The sequence below is a fragment of the Mirounga angustirostris genome, unplaced genomic scaffold (genome assembly GCF_029215605.1).
Source record: "Mirounga angustirostris isolate CCGP_5_RB_7025 unplaced genomic scaffold, mMirAng1.0.hap1 SCAF_17, whole genome shotgun sequence".
NCBI lineage: Eukaryota > Metazoa > Chordata > Mammalia > Carnivora > Phocidae > Mirounga > Mirounga angustirostris.
The window spans coordinates 17,054,110-17,075,324 of NW_026991725.1; the positions used below are offsets into that span (position 1 = coordinate 17,054,110).

The window sequence follows — 21,215 nt, forward strand, 5'->3', positions numbered from 1 at the left end:
TTACAGTAGGCAATGTGGTAGTCTAATTTAAGCCAAATCATAAACATCATCAGCAAGACTAAAAGCTGGGATGCATCTCAGTTATCCTCACAAATTATGGGTGTTGTGTTGAGAATAATCCAAAACACTTTCACTTAGCTTTGGAATCCGTTATACTTTTTGGTTTACAGAAAACTCAAATTAACATTTGGTTGAGTCAGGTTGACTTTTAAATTTGTTGCCCTAATTACATACTCCACAATCTAGTCTAAAAATATACCTAGCTGGATAGAAGAGATACTGTCCCTAAGTTTGACAAAGTTCTTAAATTTCTAAGAGCCGGCTGAAACAAAGACCTAAATTACAGGGTATTAGAAGATATCCTTGCAGTGTCTGCCCTGCTCACGAGTCCTTCCTTCTTCTCTGAGAACAGCTCTCCACTCCGAGCCCCTGAGTCGCAGGGATGGGACTCTGGGAACCATATGTGATTACATAACACCATCACTTAGGATTCAGTTGATTGGCAGTGGCTGAGGACCAGAGCCAAACAGCCAATCAGAGCCCCTCCTTGGGGGCTCTGGGACTGAGTGAAACCTCAGGGTGGGTTCACGTACATGAAGACTACATAAACTTGGAAACCAGGGCATAGCCTTTATTCTACAAGCAGACAAGTAGCAGATATCTCGGCATTTGTTTGGTGCTTTTCAGAGACACCAAATGAAAAGCATTTGCAGAGACAAGTGGAAACAAAATATAAAGAAAGCCTGTTCTCTGGGCTCCACCTGGCCTTCTTGTCACTTTTGAGTCACAGTTGTGTTCCTGCCCCTGGCTTCCAGGCCACCCTCCTATGCCACCAAATTCTCCCCCTCGTTTAGACTAATTCAAGCTGATATCTATTATGAGCAACAAAAAATTTTTGCTGCTGCAAAATTGACCATTTTTTTCAATTGAATTGAAAATTTAATGGGGAAATCTTTTTGCTTTCTTCTCCCCTTTTAACTTGTCATTTGATCAGACAAGGAAGTGGCTCGGTATCACAGAGCCCCTAGATAATTAAAAGATGATTGCACATTTAGAAATGTTATCTTACTTTCTGTGCCAGTTTCCGTTCTAGAAAGTTTAAGCTTCATTGTATAACTAGAATAACGTACTGCACTTGTAAGGTTAATAGAAGGTCGTAGCAATGGAACTTTTTATTGTAATGCCCAACTGCATTCCTGAATCAGGCACAGATTCATACATAATAATTCATTCTTTTCTGAAAAGAATGGCAAGATGTTCCTAATAACAGATACACCAAACAGCAACTGGAGCACTTGGCGGATGTTTGTTGACTACCTCCAGATAGCCGCAGAACACACATCTCTTTCTATAAAAACGGAAACTCTAAAGCCCTTTGGGAAAAGAGGTGTAGATGCTATAACACAAAGAGCACCAAAATGGGCGTTGGCTGATGTGAGTCCACATCTTTGCAACTGTTTTCACTTCTGTGGATCTTTGTCTCCTCATCTCACTTGGAATGGAGAAAATCCAAAATGAGATCCACAGACCAAGTGTAGTCCAGTAGAACCATGCTAAGGCCTCCCTTCCTTAGACATGCTGTTAAACTTTCTGTGCCTTTATTTCCTCATCTGTACAATGGGGATGCTAATTGCATCTGCGTCAAAGGAGGGTGGTTCTGAGGCAGCTATACACATAAAGTGCTAGAAGAGTGCCTGGCCATAAGAATACTCAGTTAATTATAGCTGCCATTGTTATTGTTTTTATTACTCCTGAGGATTTTTTAATAGACTAGCTCATTGTGGGTATCCCATTGCTATTATGTCTGATCACTATCAACTGTAAATTTCACAAGGTTTGTTGGACAAGTTTGAAATTGTAATCAAAGCTGAACATAATTTTTTTTTGTTAAAGATTTTATTTATTTATTTATTTGAGAGAGAGATACAGAGAGAGAGAGCACATGAGAGGGGGGAGGGTCAGAGGGAGAAGCAGACTCCCCGCCGAGCAGGGAGCCCGATGCGGGACTTGATCCAGGGACTCCAGGATCATGACCTGAGCCAAAGGCAGTCGCTTAACCAACTGAGCCACCCAGGCGCCCAAAGCTGAACATATTTAATGACAGTACTTTGAGACATTCAAGTTCAATTCCACTAAAAGTAAATCATGAGCCAGGAAGGACTTCAAGCATTGTTGAGTAAGGAAGACGAGGTCTGACTGAAGTCCACAGGTAACACCTGACTCATCTGTGGCTCAGGCCAGCATTCATGCCATGACAAGAGCTTAGCCTATAGCCTGCAGGCATCTGGATTTCAAATCATGAGGGTAAACAGTTGAAAACATACGGACAAAAAATTTAAAATTAAAAAAAAAAAACAGAAAACTCACAGATACATCCTATTTGGTTAAATTGCTTCCAAATCAGACTTTCTGGGCTTCCATGTTCTTGGCTTTAGCAAATTCTGAGCCTAGAAAGCAACTGTTTCTATGGTTATCCAGAAAATGAAAACTACTATTTAGAATAAGACCAGACTGCTTCAATCAGAGGTGAAACTGTTTATTTAGGAAAAATACACTAATCGTGTTGAACCTCATTGTGAATGCCCACCCTACCCCACCTCTGGCCATAGTCTGGAAGAATATGGAAAATTAGAAGTGACTCGCTCTACACAACTAAGTGAGGAGGACTTTCCATCCCAGCAGGCAACCCAGGCAGGATGATGTGAAGAGAAAAGTAAAAGCTATGAGCTCCAAGAAGGAAGGCTAGTCCTGCCCATGTAACCAACCACTAGGAGGGAATTTTAGGAGGACAGTATCTAATGTTCAGTTTTCGGTTGCTGCCTATCTGGTGCTATGCTGTAATCCCTTCAGTTCCCACAAAACTCCAATAAAAGAGGAAAGGAAAGTAACAGCAGAAACCAGGAGCACTGTTCAGGAAGCATACTGCGGCATGGACAAAGACAATTGAACTCCACAAAAACCCACAGGTGGGATTTTTTCCACAGCAGTATCTTATCTGGATTTTGAAATAAAGGGTGATGCCGGAAAATGAGGGGACTGGGACAAATGCACAGCCACCACCTGGGTTACATTTGAAGGATCTGTCCCTACACAGTGGAGAACTACTTCTTCCGCGTGACGTCAAACATCCCTATCATCTCGTTGTCTCTAACGTTATCGTACCATTGTCTGGTGCATTTAGCTCCAGCTTGGGTCCCATTCAGTACTACTGTGTTCTCTTCATTTATTATCCAGGTTACCTTCCACTTCTTAGACAATTATGTCTACTACGGGGCCATGTTTCTGTAAAACGGTGACCGAGTCCTGATGTGCAATCAGAATAACATTCATCTGTGCAAAATAGAGCTGAATTTCAAAGGAAAAGAGAATTTAAGTGTTTTTTCCTTCAGTATTTATTTCTCTCAGTAGGTAGCCAATTCAAACAACACTCCCTCTTCATTAAGACCAAAAGTTAAGTACCAAGAAATTCACTTATTCCATAAACATGGATTGTTCATCAGTCATATGACTGGCACTGGTAGGGACAGGGCCATGAAGACAAATACTAAATGGTCACGATTTAGTTAGGGAAAGAGAAATGAAAACAGAAATAGAGGTCTGTGTGTACACAATGCTAGGACAATACAAGAAGGTATAAAGGACTCAAGCTTGGGGAGATCCAAAAACTTCCAAAGAAAATGACAACTGGAGCAAGTTTTTAAGAATTCATGGGGGTTCTCCAAAGCAAGAGCAGAGAGAGGGCATTCCGGGAAGGCAAGGGCACAAACCACCACTTGAACAGGACTGAATTCCCTGTTATGTAGGGAAATCAGCAGGAGAAAAGGAAAGGAAAGGCAAGCAGTGTTGGGATTTTGAAGGTTCTTGCATGATTGAGAATGTTTGGCCTATAATCTATGAATGATGGAGATCCAGCAAAGGTTCACAGAGACTGGAGTGATTAAAAAGATATGCTGCTTTAGAAGGATAGGTTAGAAGGAGATAGTAATGGAATCTGGAAGTCCAAAAATCTGAACCACGGTAGCAACCACAGAGGGCCAAGAAAATTGCATTATTATTATTGGCTAGGCACCAATAGGATACCTCTCCTTTATCCTTTCCCCCTCAAGCCTGGTGGCTTAAATCTACTGTAAACTTGCCTAAGGGAAGACGATGAAAACAAACAACAGCAACAAAAAAAAAAACCTCACTTTTTCTTTTTCCTTGGACAGTTCCCAAATGAGGAGTTCTACATCCAAGCAATTCTTTCTGCTTTCCTGCATTTTTAATTACTTCCTGGAGCCATCTGCATTAATTAGCTCTACAACTTCTTAGATTTCCATCCCAGTTGCTAAGCAGAAGACTTTCTGCCTCCACTAAGACTTGAGAACCCCAGGGCTTGGTCTGTAAATGGCAGTGAAGGAATGAAGACAGCTCCATTCTGAGTTCAGAGAGCAACACTGTTTTCATAATCCCAAGCTAAATTCACTTGCAAACCTCATCTCCCCCCTCCCCACCTCACCACTACCGCTGAACTTCTGACCTTTACTGCCCTAGGCAATCTCTGGAAAGCCAAGCTGTCATTCCTGTCATCTATACAGGAATTCCATCCAAATGATCTTTTGCCAAATCCCAGGGGAGTTTAGAGATCCTTATGGGGGATTTGTAAAGCTTTGTTGTTTTTAGATCAAACTTCCTCATTTTGTTTCTCTTCTTTCACTTGGCCTTTGGGGGAGAGTTCAGCAGTTTGATGGTGAGTTACTGGTTAAATATCTCATCCTCAAAGGGCTCTCTTGGGGTCTCTCACGAATGCTAGAGATGTTGGAAACCACCTCTGTTGACTCAAGATGGCCAATGATGTACTCAATGAAGACTCATCTGCTATACCTGGACTGTATCTACACAGGTTAACTTATTTAAGAGGAAAAGTTAGGTTTAAATATTGTATGAACATTTTTTTTATTTTTTATGTTAATCACCATACATTACAACATTAGTTTTTGATGTAGTGTTCCATGATTCATTGTGTATAACACCCAGTGCTCCATGCAGAACATGCCCTCTTTAATACCCATCACCAGGCTAACCTATTCTCCCACCCCCCTCCCCTCTAGAACCCTCAGTTTGTTTTTCAGAGTCCATCATCTCTCATGGTTCGTCTCCCCCTCCAATTTCCCCCCCTTTATTCTTCCCCTCCTGCTATCTTCTTCTTCTTTTTTTAACATATATTGTATTATTTGTTTACAGAAAATTAGTTATCAGCTATTAGATACAATTCAGCTTATTTTTTTTTTTAAAGATTTTATTTATTTGACAGAGAGAGACACAGCGAGAGAGGGAACACAAGCGGGGGGTGGGGGGAGAGGGAGAAGCAGGCTTCCCGCTGAGCAGGGAGCCAGAAGCCTGATGGGGGCTTGATCCCAGGACCCTGGGATTGTGACCTGAGCGAAAGGCAGATGCTTAACGACTGAGACAGCCAGGCGCCCCTCAGCTAATTATTTTTTAAAACAACTAGCTTTTTTAGAAAAATTAACCGTGTTCTGTAGTTTAATGTCTGTGCGTGGATATCTCTTTTGTACCACAGGTACAGTTAGGAAAAGGATAGTTCTGACCAACGCTTCCTTTTTTTTTCCTTTGAATAAATATCAATGCCTGTGAGTTCTACTTCATGAAATTTTAAATAGTTAGTGCCAGAAAGACCCTGAACAAACATCTGAAAGAATCTCCTAAAGGTACAAACGGGCCGCTAAAATCTAGAGAGGTTAAGTGACACCCAGGATCACACCAGGAGTATGTGGGAGAGCTCGAATTCTACCCAAATGTCCTAGTTTTTTGTCCAAAACTCTTTAGCTACATTTCTTCTTTATTTTTTTAAGAGATTTTATTTATTTATTTATTTATTTATTTATTTATTTATTTATTTATTTGAGAGAGAGAGAGAGAGATAACGAGAGAGAGCATGAACAGGGAGGGGGCAGAGGGAGAAGCAGACTCCCCACTGAGCAGGGAGCCCGACGCAGGGCTCGATCCCAGGATCCTGGGATCGAGCCCGACGCAGGGCTCGATCCCAGGATCCTGGGATCGTGACCTGAGCCGAAGGCAGCTGCTTAACTGACTGAGCCACCCAGGTGCCCTACATTTCTTTTTAAAAAAAAAAAAAAAGTCTTTATTTATTTAGAGCAGCTGTAGATTTTCAACAAAATTGAAAGGAAGGTAAGAGATTGCCCATATGCTCCCTGCCCCCACAAATGCATAGCCTTTGCCATCACCAACATCGGTCACCAGAATGATACATTTTTTACTAAGGATGAAGCAACACTGACACATCATAATCACCTAAAGTCCATAGTTTACCTTAAGGTTCACTCTCGGTGTTGTACATTCGTAGGTTTAGACAAATGCAAAATGTACCCATCATTAGATCATACAGAGTATTTTCACTGCCCTAAAAATCCTGTTCTCTGTCTACTGATCTTCTCCCTGACGCCCCCCACTCCTAGCAACCATTGATCGTTTTGTTGTCTCCATAGTTTTGCCTCTCCCAGAAAGGCACATATAGTAGTCTCCCACCTTATCTGTGTTTTCGCTTTCTGTCATTTCAGTCACCCATGGTCAACTGCTATCTGGAAACAGATGATCGTCCTTCTGACATAGAAGCCTAACGCTATGTCACATGCTTATGTCATTCACCCCACCACTAGGCATCTTATCCTCTCACACCCCCATAAGAAGGGTGAGTACACTACAATAACATATTTTGAGAAAGAGAGACCACATTCACTTAACTTTTATGACAGTATATTACTGTAATTGCTCTCTTTTATTATTAGTTACTATTGTCAATCTCTTCCTGTGCCTAATTTATAAATTAAACGTCATCATAGTATACAGGCTGCTGCACTATCCGAGGTGTCAGGCATCCCCTGGGGGACTTGGAATGTACCCCGAGGAAAAGGGCAGACTGCTACAGATGGAATCACACAGAACGCAGCCTTTTCACATGGGCTTTTTTCACTCAGTAATACGCATTTTCACGTTTCTTCGCTGTCTTTTCCTGGCTTGATAGCTCATTTCTTTTTAGTGCTGAATACTATCCCGGGAGCCACACTCAGCCGTGGGGGGCTATCGTTCCCAGGTCGCACTGACACGCCCCGCCCCCGCCCGCGTTCCACAGGCGTAACTCGTGGGCCTGGATCCCCGTGCTGGCGGTAGCGAGCCCGCTGAGCCCTCCGCTTCTCCAGCACAGCGCCGCTCCCGGTGGCCCGGCCCTCCAGGCTCCGCTGCCATTCGCATGGGGTGAGACTGGCCTGAGCTGCGGGAGCTGGAGGTCCCCCGGCTCCCGGGCCCCCCTGGAGGAAGACCTGGGGGCGCTGTGCCCGCCTGCCGGAGGGCAGAGCGGCCAGCCTCTTACCTGCCAAGGCCAGCTGTCTTGGTGTCCGTGGGGCAGGGGGTGCTTGAGCCTCACCCCCACGCCGCGGTGGTTGCGTTTTCTCCGCGCTGTCTGGTCCACCAATAGTCGTTGGCTGTTTTTCTTGGGAGGAGGAGCCAAGTCCGCAGCGGCCCGTGGTGCCATCTTGGTGACGTCATCCCTGAATACTCCGCTGTGGGGCTGGGCCACAGCTTGCTTACCATTCGCCGACCGAGGGACATCTTGGTTGCTTTCACGGTTGGGTGATCGTGAATAAAACTGCCATAAACATCCGTGAGCAGATTTTCGTGGGGACATGTTTTCAACTCCTTTGGGAGTTGCACGATTACCCGATCATATGGTAAGAGTACGTTTAGTTTCAAGAGACTGCCAAACAGTCTTCCAAAGGGGCTGTACCGTCTTGCATTCCCAAAGGCAATGAACAAGAGTTCCTGTTCTCCACCTTCTCGTCAGCATTTGGCAGTTGCCAGTTTTCCAGATTTTCGTCATTCTGCTTGGCGTAGAGAGGTATCACATTGTTGTTTTAATTTGCATTTCCCTGATGACGTATGATGCGGAGTACTTTTCATATGCTTATTTGCCATCTGTGTATCTCCTTTGGGGAGGTGTCTCTTAAGGTCTTTGACCCATTTTTTAGTCAGCTTGTTTGTTTTCTTAATGTTGAGTTTTAAGAGTTCTTTGTATATTTTGGATAACGGTTTCTTTATCATGTGTCTTTTGCCTACATCTCTGTACGCACAAAGTATATTTTCTTTGAAGTCCTTAGCAGAAAAAGCAAAAACAATTAAGCGATCGGTTTAAGACTTCCTCAAATAATCCTACCCATCTGTGATAATATCCTAGTTACTAAACAGTTGTGAGTAATTGTATGGATTTGTGTGTTTCTATGTGCAGCCAACCCTTTCTTTGTGTTGATTATGTGCCTTGCACAAGGCTGGGCCCTTGAGATGACACAATCCAAGCTCTTAAAGTTTCACAGTCCAGACAGTAAGACACACTAAAATAATGGATAACTCATGCTCTAATCCTGGGACGGGAGAAGTTCTGGGATACAGAGAAGAGAAGGCAGAAAAGTGAAGGGAACAGTTTAGGACTTTGGCTTATGGCTAGGAGTTTTCCAGAAGAGAAAGAAAAGAAAAGGCATTTCAGGCAGAAGCCAATGTGAGCACACAGAAAAGCTACAGATGTAGACTCAGGAAGAAATGGGTATTAGTCTTCCGGAAAGTAAACTGAACTTGGTTCCTGCCACCCCTACTGAGCTGCATGCTTTCTGAGGGTAGTTACTACTAAATTAGCTGTGCCCATCTCCAGTGACCTATTCAGGGCTGGCCTATTTTTTTGACTATAAAATGATCTAAAGGAGAGAATTCCTGCTCAGAGGGTGCCCTCTCTTGGTAAGAGGTCACAAAGGACATTTCTCTCCCAGAAAGAAATCTATATATTCCTTTTTAGAATTGCCTACCTTCATTTTCAGGCAAACCTAAGAAAAATGCAATTTCCCTGACAGGTGGCTTCAGTTAACAATCAGAGTAGGTGTAGGAGAAAGAGCCACATACTGAGAAAAATTAAGGTCCAACAGGCTGAGTGACCTTAGGCCTCTGAGATTCTGTTGATAAAATCAGTGCACCACACTAGATAATTTTCATCCCCCCTTGCTCTGACATTCCCTGACTTCTAGAAAATATGACTTATTGTATCTTGACTGAATATAAAATGCTTGTTAGTTAGACCATATCTGCAGGAGTTAATGGCTCTGAATAAACTGGAGAGTCCCTACCAGGAGAAAAACATTGTTTCTGGCGGCGGCTGCTTTGGTCTCTGAATTTTCCACAGCAGCCAGAGACAACTGGCCCGAACGATTTTCCCCTTCTCTTCTTCCCACGTTTTTGGCAGTAAAAAGTCTATCTGAGATGGCAAATAATGTAAATGCAGCAGAATCACCAGGCATTCCTGAAACACGCCCCCACCACCATTTTAAAGTATAAATCTGCCAAACAGCACATCCACCAAAAGTCACCTTTTGAGTGCGTTATGGGATTCAGAGGATGTCTTCTTCCTAAATGATTTCATTTTTCAGGCTTCCAATAAAATGAGCTCACTTGTGCTGAGGGCCAGCCAAATGAGGTGAGCCGAGAAGAGATCCTTGAAACTTGTGGGATCTTGGGATTTGGGCATTCCCCACAGATAATTCTAGCAAGTGCATTATAGGGAAAACCAGTTCCTGGGAATGGAGAAGAGACTTGAGAGTACAGAGAAGGGGAGAAGTGAGACCCATGTAATGTGCGGGGGGAAATTATTTTTTCCATTGTTGCCAAAAGAATGTCACTGGTGATATAAAGAAGTGGAAAATGAGAAAACTCCACTATCATCCAAAAACCACTTGTCCCTTTCCTGCTCTGCCTGGGAAGGAAAATTGGACCGCAAACCTCAGATTTAACACGGGGTTGTGGTCTTCTGGTGCCCCCTACTGTCGGTGAGGAAGACTGCAGCTGCCTCCACTGAGCGAAGAATGAGACCAACCCAGGATTTGGCTGCCCGCCGGAGACTCAACAACTAAGTGATAGGAAGAAAGGACAGAAAGAGGGAGCAGCAGAGGGAGAGAGGGGACAGGACATTCTCAAGGTCCTTCCAAGGCTGGAACCAGGGTTGAGTCTCACCGAGCTGGAAGATTAAAGGGTGCAATGTCTTAAAAATGCCCAATGGTCCTGGCTGGTGGAGCGTGTGACTCTTGATCTCAGGGTTGTGAGTTCAAGCCCTGTACTGGGTGTAGATACTGCTTAAAAATAAAATCTTTTTAAAAATGTCTAATGGGAGGCGCCTGGGTGGCTCAGTTGTTAAGCATCAGCCTTCGGCTCAGGTCATGATTCCAGGGTCCTCGGATAGAATCCCATGCTGGGCTCTGTGCTCAGTGGGGAGCCTGCTTCTCCCCCTCCCTCTGCAGCTCCCCCTGCTTGTGCACTCACTCGCGCTTTCTCTCTCTTTCTCAAATGAATAAATAAAATATTTTTTTTAAATGCCTAATGGAAGGCAGCTCTTGACATCGGACTGGCACTCAAAGAAATATGATGAATAAAAGAGGCCAAAAATGAGAGAGAGAGATATCTTAACTGGGCAAACTGTGTATCCCTCCAACCTGCCATCTTAACAGAAATGTCTGGTTTTGTCACTCATCTAAAAGTTTTCCATAAGTTATATCAACCCTCTGGATATTTTCAAAAGGCTAAGCTAAGAACTTATCCTTGGAGGCCAGAGGCTAGGAAATCTAAATGTGCAGAGAAATCCTTCCATAGATAGGAGAAGATCTATAAAAGGGGGAAAGGTGCAGGAATTAAAAGAACAGGCTCCAGAGCCACTGCTTAGATTCAAACCTGGGCTCTGCCACCTAAAACCTCTCACCTTGGGCAACTTTCTCACCCTCTGTGCCTCCATTTTCACACCTGTAAAATGAGGTGATACACCTTCACAGAGCTACCGTAAGGAATGGCTGGCTCGGTGCACATAAGGCAGTCAGAAGAGAGCCTGGCACGGAGCAAGCCCTCAGTCAGCGACAGTTACTGTGGTGATGCCAGGGACAGTGGTCCCTGCCTCTTCAGGGTCCTTCATTATTTCAGGGTTGAAGTCCATCTAGCTTTATACTATCACTTCTAGTAACAGAACACCATTCTCTCTTGGTAATAATAAACTTTCTGGAATCACTGGACCCTTAGACACCTTTAATGGATTCATGTTTCCCATTTGACTTCATATAAATAGACCTAGGCACTTGAAAGACCAACTCAAAATATGATTTTCCCCTGAAACTAGGCGTATTAGTTTGTTAGGAGTGCATAACAAAATACCACAGAGTGGGTGTCTTCAACAACAACAAAACATGTTTCTCATGATTCTAGAGGCTAGCATTCCCAGATCAAGGTACTGGCAGGTTGGGTTTGTCCTGAGGTCTCTCTCTTTGGCTTGCACATAGCCACCTCCTTGTCGTGTCTTCGCATGGCCTTTCCTCTGTGTGTGCACATCCCTGGCGTCTCCCTATGTATCCAAATCTCCTCCTATACAAGGACCCCAATCAGATTAGATTAGGGCCACCCTAATGGCCTTGTTTTAGTTGAATCCCTTCTTTAAAGGCCCCATCTCCAAATACGGTCACGTTCTAAGGTACTGAGGACTAGGGCCTTCAACATATGAATTTGGGAGGGACACAATTCAGCCTGTAGATGGATAGCCTATACCTGGATATTTTTAATATATTTAATATATATTCCCTATATATATTAGGTCCTTTCTCCTCATTGTATTTTCTCCAATCCCCTGTCAAGGAGGTTTCTTCTCATGACCATCAATCTCATAATAAACAGTTTGAGACTTTATCAAGGCAGGATGTGTATTTGTAAATGGCTCACTCATCCAGATACATACTCACTGCTTCCACTGGGCCGTGCTCTGGGCAGTCAGTTAGGATGCAGCGGTGCCTGAAACAAACTTTCTGCCCTTGTGAAACTTGCCTCCTAGTAGGGGGGTGACACATCTAACACTTAGGGTGTGTCAGATGGGAACATGGGCTGTGGAGAATAAAGAAGCCAAATAAGGAAGAAAGGGAGTGCTTTGGGCGGGGAGGAGGACTCCTTTATAAGGAGTGGTCACCGAAAGCCTCTCTGCTAAAGGCCAAGTTTTCGCAATGACCTGAGGAATTCAGGGAACAAGCTGTGCAGGTAATTGGAGGAGGAACGTTTCAGGCAGATAGAAAATCAAGTGCTAAGGTCCTGAGGTAGGAGTGGCTTGGAGGGTCCAAGGAACACAAAAGTGGCTGGCGTAGAGCAGGTGGGGGGAAAGAGGCTGGAAACAAGTGGAAGGAAGTACCTTAGGCCACCTTGCATGTTGGCTTTTGCTGGAGTGAAATGGGAAATCATTAGAAGGTTTTGAGCAAAGGAGTAACATGATCTGACTCATGTTTTTAAAGGCTCACTCAGGTTATTGTGTTGGTAATAGACTGGGTGGGGCCCTGGAGAACCATGAGCAAGCAGACTAACGGCAATAGTCAAGTCAGAAGGTAACCGCAGCTTGATGCAAAGTGAAAGCAGTGAAGGTGGTAAGAAAGGTTTAGACTCTTGAAATATTTCGAAAGTAGAACCACCAGGATTTTCTGTTATTCCATCTGGTGTTCATATTTCCCTCTCGGTTGCTATTGGCATCCTGACAATTAGCATTGTCAAAGTTTTCTTGCATCTGAGCATTATCTGTATCTTGGAGCCACAAATACATCTTAAAACGATGCACGTCTTCCCAAGGCCAATGTACATATCAAAATAAATGAACATTAACATTACATAAACCCTACATAGGAAATTGGATAAAGTAGGCATCTTTAACCATCCATACCCTAATCACAGGTTATAAAAAGTCCCAAGCCAAAAGGAATGCAGAATGCATCCAGATGGTATAATATTCAGATAAGGAAATATAGAATGTCATCATGGGTGTGAAACATTTCTAACCAGAAAAGGGAAAGAGAGCAGAAGAAAAGAAGGCAGAGCAGGGAAGTGATAAAATTTGCTTTCCCTAAAATGAGGTGACTACCATGGTGCAATTAGTTTTTCATAAGGTTCTTTTCAATACTTTAAAAAGCAAGCTACAAAATCCTTTTCTCTCTAATTGCTGAAGTTAAGAAGTGATATCTTTTGAGTTTTTCTTATTTAAGATGAGTTTAGCATAGCTCTGCTCATCTTTTCCTTTCCTGATTTTTGTTCATATAGCCTGAGCTTTTAGATCAAGATCATTTTTATTAAGTAAAAATTATTATTACAATTACTATTACCAGTATTATTTTATTGAAAATGGACCATCCCTGAAGATATCGATTCCCCATCAGCCTCTTCAAACAAAAGCTGATTTTCTTTTTCCATACTCCGTGTGGTAGGCTTAAAAATGACCTTCCAAGAAGATGACCATATCCCAATCTTTGGAACCTGTGAATGTTAGCTCATATGTCAATTTTTGCAGACATCATTAAATTCAGGATCCTGAGATGAGGAGATTATCCTGGATTACCTGGATGGGCTCAAAATGCAATTGCATGTAAGGCAAAAAGAGATTTTACACACAGAGAGAAGGCAACATGAAGATAAAGCAGAGACAGAATTGACGATGCTAGCTTTAGAGATTGGAGTGATGTGACCACAAGCTAGGGAATGCCGGTAGTTTCCAAAAAGGTGAAAGAGACAACAGATTCTCCCTTAGACTCTCTGGGCAGCCCTAGACTCTGGGCACAGCGCAGCCTTTCCAACACCTTGATTTTGGCTCAGTGATACTGACTTTGGACTTCTGACCTCTAGAGCTATAAGACAATAAATTTCTGTTGTTGCAAGCCACAAAGTTTGTGTTAATTTGTTACAACAGTCCCAGAAAACTAAATAGATAGGTGATTTGTTACCTTGAATTGCTACTTCTTAACATATTTTTCCCCTTGCTCCATCACTGAGTTGGTGGGCTTACACTTGTGAAGGGTATGTCATCAGACTTGACCACAAGACACCTCTTGCTTTTACCTGATCTAGCAACCGCCTGACCACTCCTGTCTCATTGAAGGGTCTGCTCACATCATTCTTTTCACTCTTAGTCTTTCATGCTTCTTGGCAATTTCAACAAATTTCAACAAAGTCTGTCTCTGCAGATTTTTGCCTACCCCAACTGAAAAGATATGCCCGTCCCTCATCTTTTGCTCTATACACTCTCATGATTCTCCCTAAATCTTGTCATCACCATCACTATGTCCCCTCCCAAATCTCAATTTCAATCATGCCCACCTTCAATCCTCCTAGTACACAACTCTCTACTCCAACTCTTTCGACTACAAAGGGACCATCACTGCACTGACCCTACCATTTATCACACACACACACACACACACACACACACCACATGTCCTCATTCCAGCTTGGAAGTTCTGATCTATTATTAGAACCATTTGCTTCCTTTTTTTTTTTTTTTTAAGATTTTATTTATTTATTTGACAGAGAGAGAATGAGAGAGAGAGCACATGAGAGGGGGGAGGGTCAGAAGAAGAAGCAGGCTCCTCGCCGAGCAGGGAGCCCAATGCGGGACTTGATCCAGGGACTCCAGGATCATGACCTGAGCCGAAGGCAGTCGCTTAACCAACTGAGCCACCCAGGCACCCCCATTTGCTTCCTAACACCCTATTGGCCCTACCCTGCATTTTGTTCACTTGATTAAACCTCCAATCTGCCTAGCCAAACTATCTACCAACTTGGAGCCAAGTTTAAATTCACTTTAAATTCATGACAACAAATCTCAAAAGGGAAATCAATAGTGCCCGGCACTCCTACCTTACTTCTCTAGGATATCTGTTTTCTCTTTCCCCCAAATCAATATTTCAAAACTTCTCTTCATTTTTCATATACCACACAGTTCCCTCACTCAATCTCTGCTAATGACTTTGACTCATTCGTGCATGGAAACAAAAAACTAAAAACAAAAAATCAGATAAAACAAACCTCCTTTTCCCTCCAGTAAGACCACTTTAAGCTCATTTAATTGTTCTCCTTTCTTGATATAATGGAAGAATTGTCCCTGCTCCTAGCTAGGACCCATCCTTCAGTGTTTACTCTGAATCTCATCCCTGCTCAAGAAAATTGCTCCTATAATTTTCCCTTTTCTCCTGTGTTATCAATTCCCCTTTCACAACTGGATTGTTCCCATTGGCCCCCCTACATGCTATAATATCATTCATATAAAAAACAAAAACACCTTGGGCACCTGGGTGGCTCAGTTGGTTAAGCGACTGCCTTCGGCTCAGGTCATGATCCTGGAGTCCCGGGATCGAGTCCCGCATCGGGCTCCCTGCTCGGTGGGGGGTCTGCTTCTCCCTCTGACCCTCCCCCCTCTCATGTGCTCGCTCTCATTCTCTCTCTCTCTCAAATAAATAAATAAAATCTTTAAAAAACAAAACAAAAACAAAAACACCTTGCCTTTTACTCTCATACTGCCCTCCAGCTACTTCCCATTTGTGTGCAATCTTTCACAGCCAAACTCTTCAAAATTATCTTTGCTTACACTCTCTACTTACTTAGCTTCTATTCTTTTCTCAACCTACTTTTTTTGGATCTCATTCCTTACCCTACCTGCTCCATGAAAACTCCTTTAGTTTTCATCAAGGTCTCAAAACGAATGGCCAGTTCTCTATTCTCATGTTACCCATCCCTTAGCAGCATTTAACTCAGTTGGCCACTTTTTTATTTTTCTATTTTTTATCTTATTTTATTTTAATTAATTAACATGTAGTATATCATTAGTTTCAGATGTAGAGTTCAGTTATTCATCAATTGCCTTTTTTATTCCCCCCTTTTTATGTTAGTCACCATACAGTACATCATTAGTTTTTGATGTAGTGATCCATGATTCATTGTTTGCGTATAACACCCAGTGCTCCATGCAATATGTGCCCTCCTTAATACCCATCACTGGGCTCACCTACCACTTTCTTTTTAAAATCCACTTTTCCCTAGATTTCCTTGAGACCATCACTGCCACTCCTTGGTTTTCCTCACTGCCACTCCTTTTCCTCACTGCCACGCCTTTTCTGTCTCATTTCTTAGCTCCTTTTTTTCCTGCTCAACCTCACAATGTTGGAATACCCTCTCATCCTCTTCTCTTCCCTATCTACACTTTCACCCAATGTCATCTTGTCCAGTTCCATGACTGTAATACTACCCATCTATCAACTCTAAAATCTGTATCTGCAACACCATTCTTCCCACTAATCCAGACTCAGATATCTAGCCACGCCCTCAGATTTAGCTAATCCTAAAGAGAACCCAAGATCCATTCCCTAAACCACTCATCCACGTCACTAAATATGCCCACTTGCTCACGCCCAAATCCCTTTTTTCTCTTATCCCTTACACCCAATCCTAAACAAGTACGATATATATTTCTCAAATCCAAGCCACTCCCTAGCATCTTCAGCAACAGCCTTGTCCATGCCACCACATCTGACCTACAGCATTACAGTGGACCCTTTGACTGATCTCTCTGCTCCCACTCTTGTCTTTCTATAATTCATTCCCTGCACATCAGTCATAGTTTCTTCAAGATTAAGTGTGATCACTGACACTCTATTTAAATTTCTCTAGAAGCTTCCTGTGGCAATTAGAATAAAATTCAAATTCTTTAACATAGCTTCCCAAGCCCTGTGTGATCTGATCCTGCATGCATTCATCTGGTACAGTTTTATTGATAAGATGGAATTTTCTCCTGCCCACTGTGCCTTCTTTTGGGGTTTCTCTTGTCTTTTTGCTCCCTTTATTTTTTTTAATTTAATTTAATTTTATTATATTATGTTAGTCACCATACAATACATCATTAGTTTTTGATGTAGTGATCCATGATTCATTGTTTTTGTATAACACCCAGTGCTCCATGCAGTACGTGTCCTCCTTAATACCCACCACTGGTGCTACCTTTATTCAAAAAAAATATTTTCTTGGGGCGCCTGGGTGGCTCAGTCATTAAGCATCTGCCTTTGGCTCAGGTCATGATCCCACGGTCCTGGGATCAAGCCCCGCATCGGGCTCCCTGCTCCACGGGAAGCCTGCTTCTCCCTCTCCCGCTCCCCCTGCTTGTGTTCCCTCTCTTGCTGCTTGTGTTCCCTCTCTCGCTGTATCTCTCCCTGTCAAATAAATAATAAAATCTTTTTAAAAAAAATATTTTATTTTATTTTATTCTCCCCCCCCAGCTTTATTAAGATATAACTGACATATAACATATATCAAATCATCACACTGGACACCTTTATCTTTTACTTGTGGGGAATAACTGCCCATATGTAAAGGCACCACCACCATTCCCCTTCCTTCTCTACTCACTTCTCTTGGATTGAAGATGCTGAGGATGGGGTGGAGATTGTGACTAGTCATAGGAGAATAGCAATGAAGTTATATGGATCCTCGGTCTATGATACGGAAGCGGATGGTGGAATTAGGTGGAGAAATGTCCAACTATCCTTAAATATTCTCTGTTTCATAATGTAAGCCCTAATTATGCCCTGCAGTGAAAACTGTTCAAATAGTTCTCAATCCAGCTCCATCTACCTTATAGTCAACAGTCTTATCAAATTCTGGTATTAGGCTGTCTTTCAGCCTTATTTTAATGGCTGTATAACTTCCAGGCATGACTCAAATATAAAATCCTATTTCCCTTCACTTCTCTATAACTAAAATACATTAGTTCAGAAGTCCCTGTGTCTTCCAATGGTGAAAATTCAATCTTGTCATTAAAAGCAAATCAACTATTTTCTTGTTTAAAGCTTCATTTTTTGGGAAGTAAATACTTTTTCAAATGCTAGGTTCTTCTTTTTCCCCTTCTTTCTGTTTTCTTCTTTCTGGGAATCATCTAAATTTGTGGGGTCTTAGGTCCCAGCTTTGGCGAAGGAACATGTAGTCTACACATTATCATTTGTCTTCAATGTTCCTCACTGAGATATGGCCTATCTCATCTGGCCTTGAGCATCAGACTCTGTACCAGCCGTATCATTGCTCATGTCCAAATCTCCTTGTCCTGCAATTGTCAGATCTGCTAAGTCTATGCCCTTGGTAGAAATATGAGCCCTTTTCAATCAGACATCTCTCAACTCTTCCATCTCAATCCCATTTTGGAGTCTCAGAAACTCTTGGCTATTTTCCCTGTACCCTCTCGGCATGACTTCAGTTGTAAGGTGGCCCTGGTTCATCCAGTTAGCCACCGTTCTTGGAAATTATTCTCTACAATTCCAGCCCATTGCTGCTCAGTGTTATATAGGGCATGGGGCTTCTCCAAGAACCTGACAATTTCCCAGAGATATACTCTGGAATCAAAGCCCAACACTTTTTGCTTTGGAGTGTCCGTCTGGGTGATTCTATAGTCTCTCCACCAATAGAAGTATATGCGGGAAGGAAAGGGCCTTCATAGGAGTACACAAACATCTAGGTTCTTGTTGCTTCCCCTTGGAATCCCTCTTTCAACTTTTATTGCCTTCAGAGTAGGAAAGTTGCTCACATTCTTCACTTTGTCTTTGCTATATTTTGGCCTGTGGTATAAATTCTGTGCTCTTGGTCTCTTGATGCACAAAGCCAATATTTTATAATTTTAAAAATGGCCTTTGCTCTCCCCACAATGCCTGTCTCTAGGTCTATGGACTCTGGTATAAATTTATGAAGTCTACAAAGAAGCTCAAGATGATGAATTTGACTCTTCCATGCTGTATCTCTCCTGAGAGTCACTACCTTTAGAAATTCTGGATGATGATGAAGAAGAAGAGAAATGGGTTTAAATAATTCTTGGGAGGAGGAGAGGGGAGAAGCAATGCCTTAACATCTTAAAAATATTATCCCCTGCCACACTGTTTTTCATTTCTTTTGTAGGTTTTTTTCTATTTTTCTGTGTCTTCCAAGGAATTTTACTGGGAAGATATAAAAGGCTACATCAGGGACTGCCAGCCAGTTGCTATTTTAAACTGAAGGTCTTGTGTTTATTTTTTATGGAAGCAAATTTCACATACAAAAATTTTCTTTAATCTTGGGCATTTTATTCATGGAGCCATACCCCAGAAGAAGCAGCTAGAAACCTAACTCAGGGCTAGAAGGGGCAAGTGCCAAAAGAGCTTTGTATATCTCACAGTTTTCTCCAAGCCAACCTTGGTTTTATCTAAGCATTAGAGAGATCATGTATTGGTTTCCGAGGACTGTTGTAACAAAACACCACAAACTGGGTCACAAAGCAACAGAAATTTATTCTCTCACAGTTGGGGAGATTAGAAGTCTGAATCAAGGTGTCAACGGGGTTGGTTCCTTCTAGAGTTTTGGAGGGGGAATCTGCCCCTTGCCTCTCTCTAAGCTTCTAGTGGTTGCCAGCAAGCCATGGCACCCTTGGCTTCTAGACACCTCACTCCAATCTCCGTCACCATCTCCTCATGGCATTCTTCTCTGCGTGTGTCTCCGTGTCTTCACGTGGCCTTCTTATAAGAACATCAGTCATTGGGCACCTGGGTGGCTCAGTTGGTTAAGCGACTGCCTTCGGCTCAGGTCATGATCCTGGAGTCCTGGGATCGAGTCCCGCATCGGGCTCCCAGCTCGGCGGGGAGCCTGCTTCTCCCTCTGACCCTATCCCCTCTCATGCTGTTTCTCTCTCTCTCTCTCTCAAATAAATAAATAAATAAAATCTTTAAAAAAAAAAAAAAAAGAACATCAGTCATTGACTTGAAAGTCCAGCCCAATCCACTGTGACCTCATCTTAACTCAAGTCATTATATCTGCAAAGAGCCTATTTCCAAATAAGGTCACCTTCTGAGTTTCCAAGTGTATATGAATCTGGAGGGACACTGTATTCAACCCAGTACAGGTGGAAAAATAGATATGGAAGTTTCTCTGTGATAAAATGTGGGAGCATTTCTCCAGAGGCTCCCAGATGAGCCGTTCAGTAGGTTCCAACTGGGAAGTTGAGAAGGGGAGTGGCTTATGAGTACAGTTATGTTTTGTTAGTGTAAATGTTTTTTGTTTTGTTTTGTTTGGGTTTTTTTGCTTTGGGGTTTTTAATATTTTATTTATTTATTTGACAGAGAGAGAGAGAACAAGCAGGGGGTGCTGCAGGCAGAGGGAGAGGGAAAAGCAGGCTCCCCACTGAGCAGAGAACCCAGGACCCTGGGATCACAACCTGAGCCAAAGGCAGACACTTAACCGACTGAGCCACCCAGGCACCCTGTCTGCAAATGGTTAGGTTAAGTAGAATTTTCACAATATAGAGGGCTGCACTTTGGTTCATTATTGTTGTCATTCTCACTTTTCTAGCATCTGTGGCATCTAGATCTCTGTCATTTCCACTCCATCCAGTCAAGAGCTTCAGTGGAAAAAAGCACTAGATTAGAATCCAAAGAACTTTGTTTCGAGTCTTATTTCCAGCATTTACCATCTGGCCTTAAGCACGTCACTTCCCTGAGCCTCAACGACCTCAACAGTAACATAATTAAACTCCCAATGACTTTTTTTTAATAAGTGTGTGACATTTTTACCTCCAAAGCTATTAAAACTTAAAACTACACTGAGACTTTTGGGATGCTGCATTTTATTGAGGAAGCAATACACTGTGTGATATCAGAAATAAATTCCTATCCAGAATAGTTAAAATACCCAAATATTTCGGTGTTTTATGGAATAAGCTATAGTTGCCTGGAAATGCGTTTACACATATTTATCTGCAATTATTTTTTTAAAGATTTATTTATTTATTTATTTATTTTTGAGAGAGAGAGAGAGAGAGATCACAGAGAGAGAGGGAGAAGCAAACCTGCCGCTGACTGGAGAGCCTGATGCGGGGCTCCACCCCACGACCCTGACATCATGACCTGAGCAGAAGGCAGACGCTTGACCGACTGAACCACACAGCTGCCCCTATCTGGCATTATTAAGTGATGTTCCAGGTCAGCAGACAAAATGGACTATCCTGTAAATAAATGTGTACACAACTGAGAACCCATGGAATCCCTATCTGATTGGCTTTCAAATGCCCCATGGCACATAGCATGGGGTATTCTATGTACAAACTTGATTTATATTTTAGGCAGTAGGAAAGAAAGACAGAAGGATGAGAAGAAGAAAGAGAATGAACTTGTTAGAATTCCCTCGCCTCTTTCCTCGCTCCTAAAATGGAGTTGATAATTCCTCTTTTCTTTTCTTTTCTTTAGGGTTCTCTAACATTGGTCATGTAGTGTCCTTTCAATATTGATCACATTACCAAGCTCCAAAGCACCTAGCACCCAGCCAGCACGTGG

At 42.6% G+C, this 21,215-nt stretch overlaps 2 protein-coding genes across 5 annotated transcripts in view; one reads left to right on the top strand and one right to left on the bottom strand.

The window, feature by feature from the left end:
- The window catches only part of PCTP (phosphatidylcholine transfer protein), a 254,907-nt gene extending 247,319 nt beyond the window's left edge, over positions 1–7,588 (bottom strand). For all 3 annotated transcript variants that reach the window (XM_064582756.1, XM_045889199.3, XM_054510889.2), the window contains exon 1: positions 7,388–7,588. The gene's annotated coding sequence lies outside the window, so the exon portion shown is untranslated. The remainder of the gene's footprint in view (positions 1–7,387) is intronic.
- Positions 7,589–7,617: 29 nt separating this feature from the next.
- Positions 7,618–21,215, top strand: part of MMD (monocyte to macrophage differentiation associated) — a 153,466-nt gene continuing 139,868 nt past the window's right edge. The window contains exons 1-2 of one of the 2 annotated variants that reach the window (XM_064582752.1): positions 7,618–7,745; positions 21,129–21,214. The gene's annotated coding sequence lies outside the window, so the exon portion shown is untranslated. Of the gene's footprint in view, positions 7,746–7,772; positions 7,913–21,128; position 21,215 lie in introns of those variants that run through there. The other variant, XM_064582751.1, reaches the window with a different exon arrangement.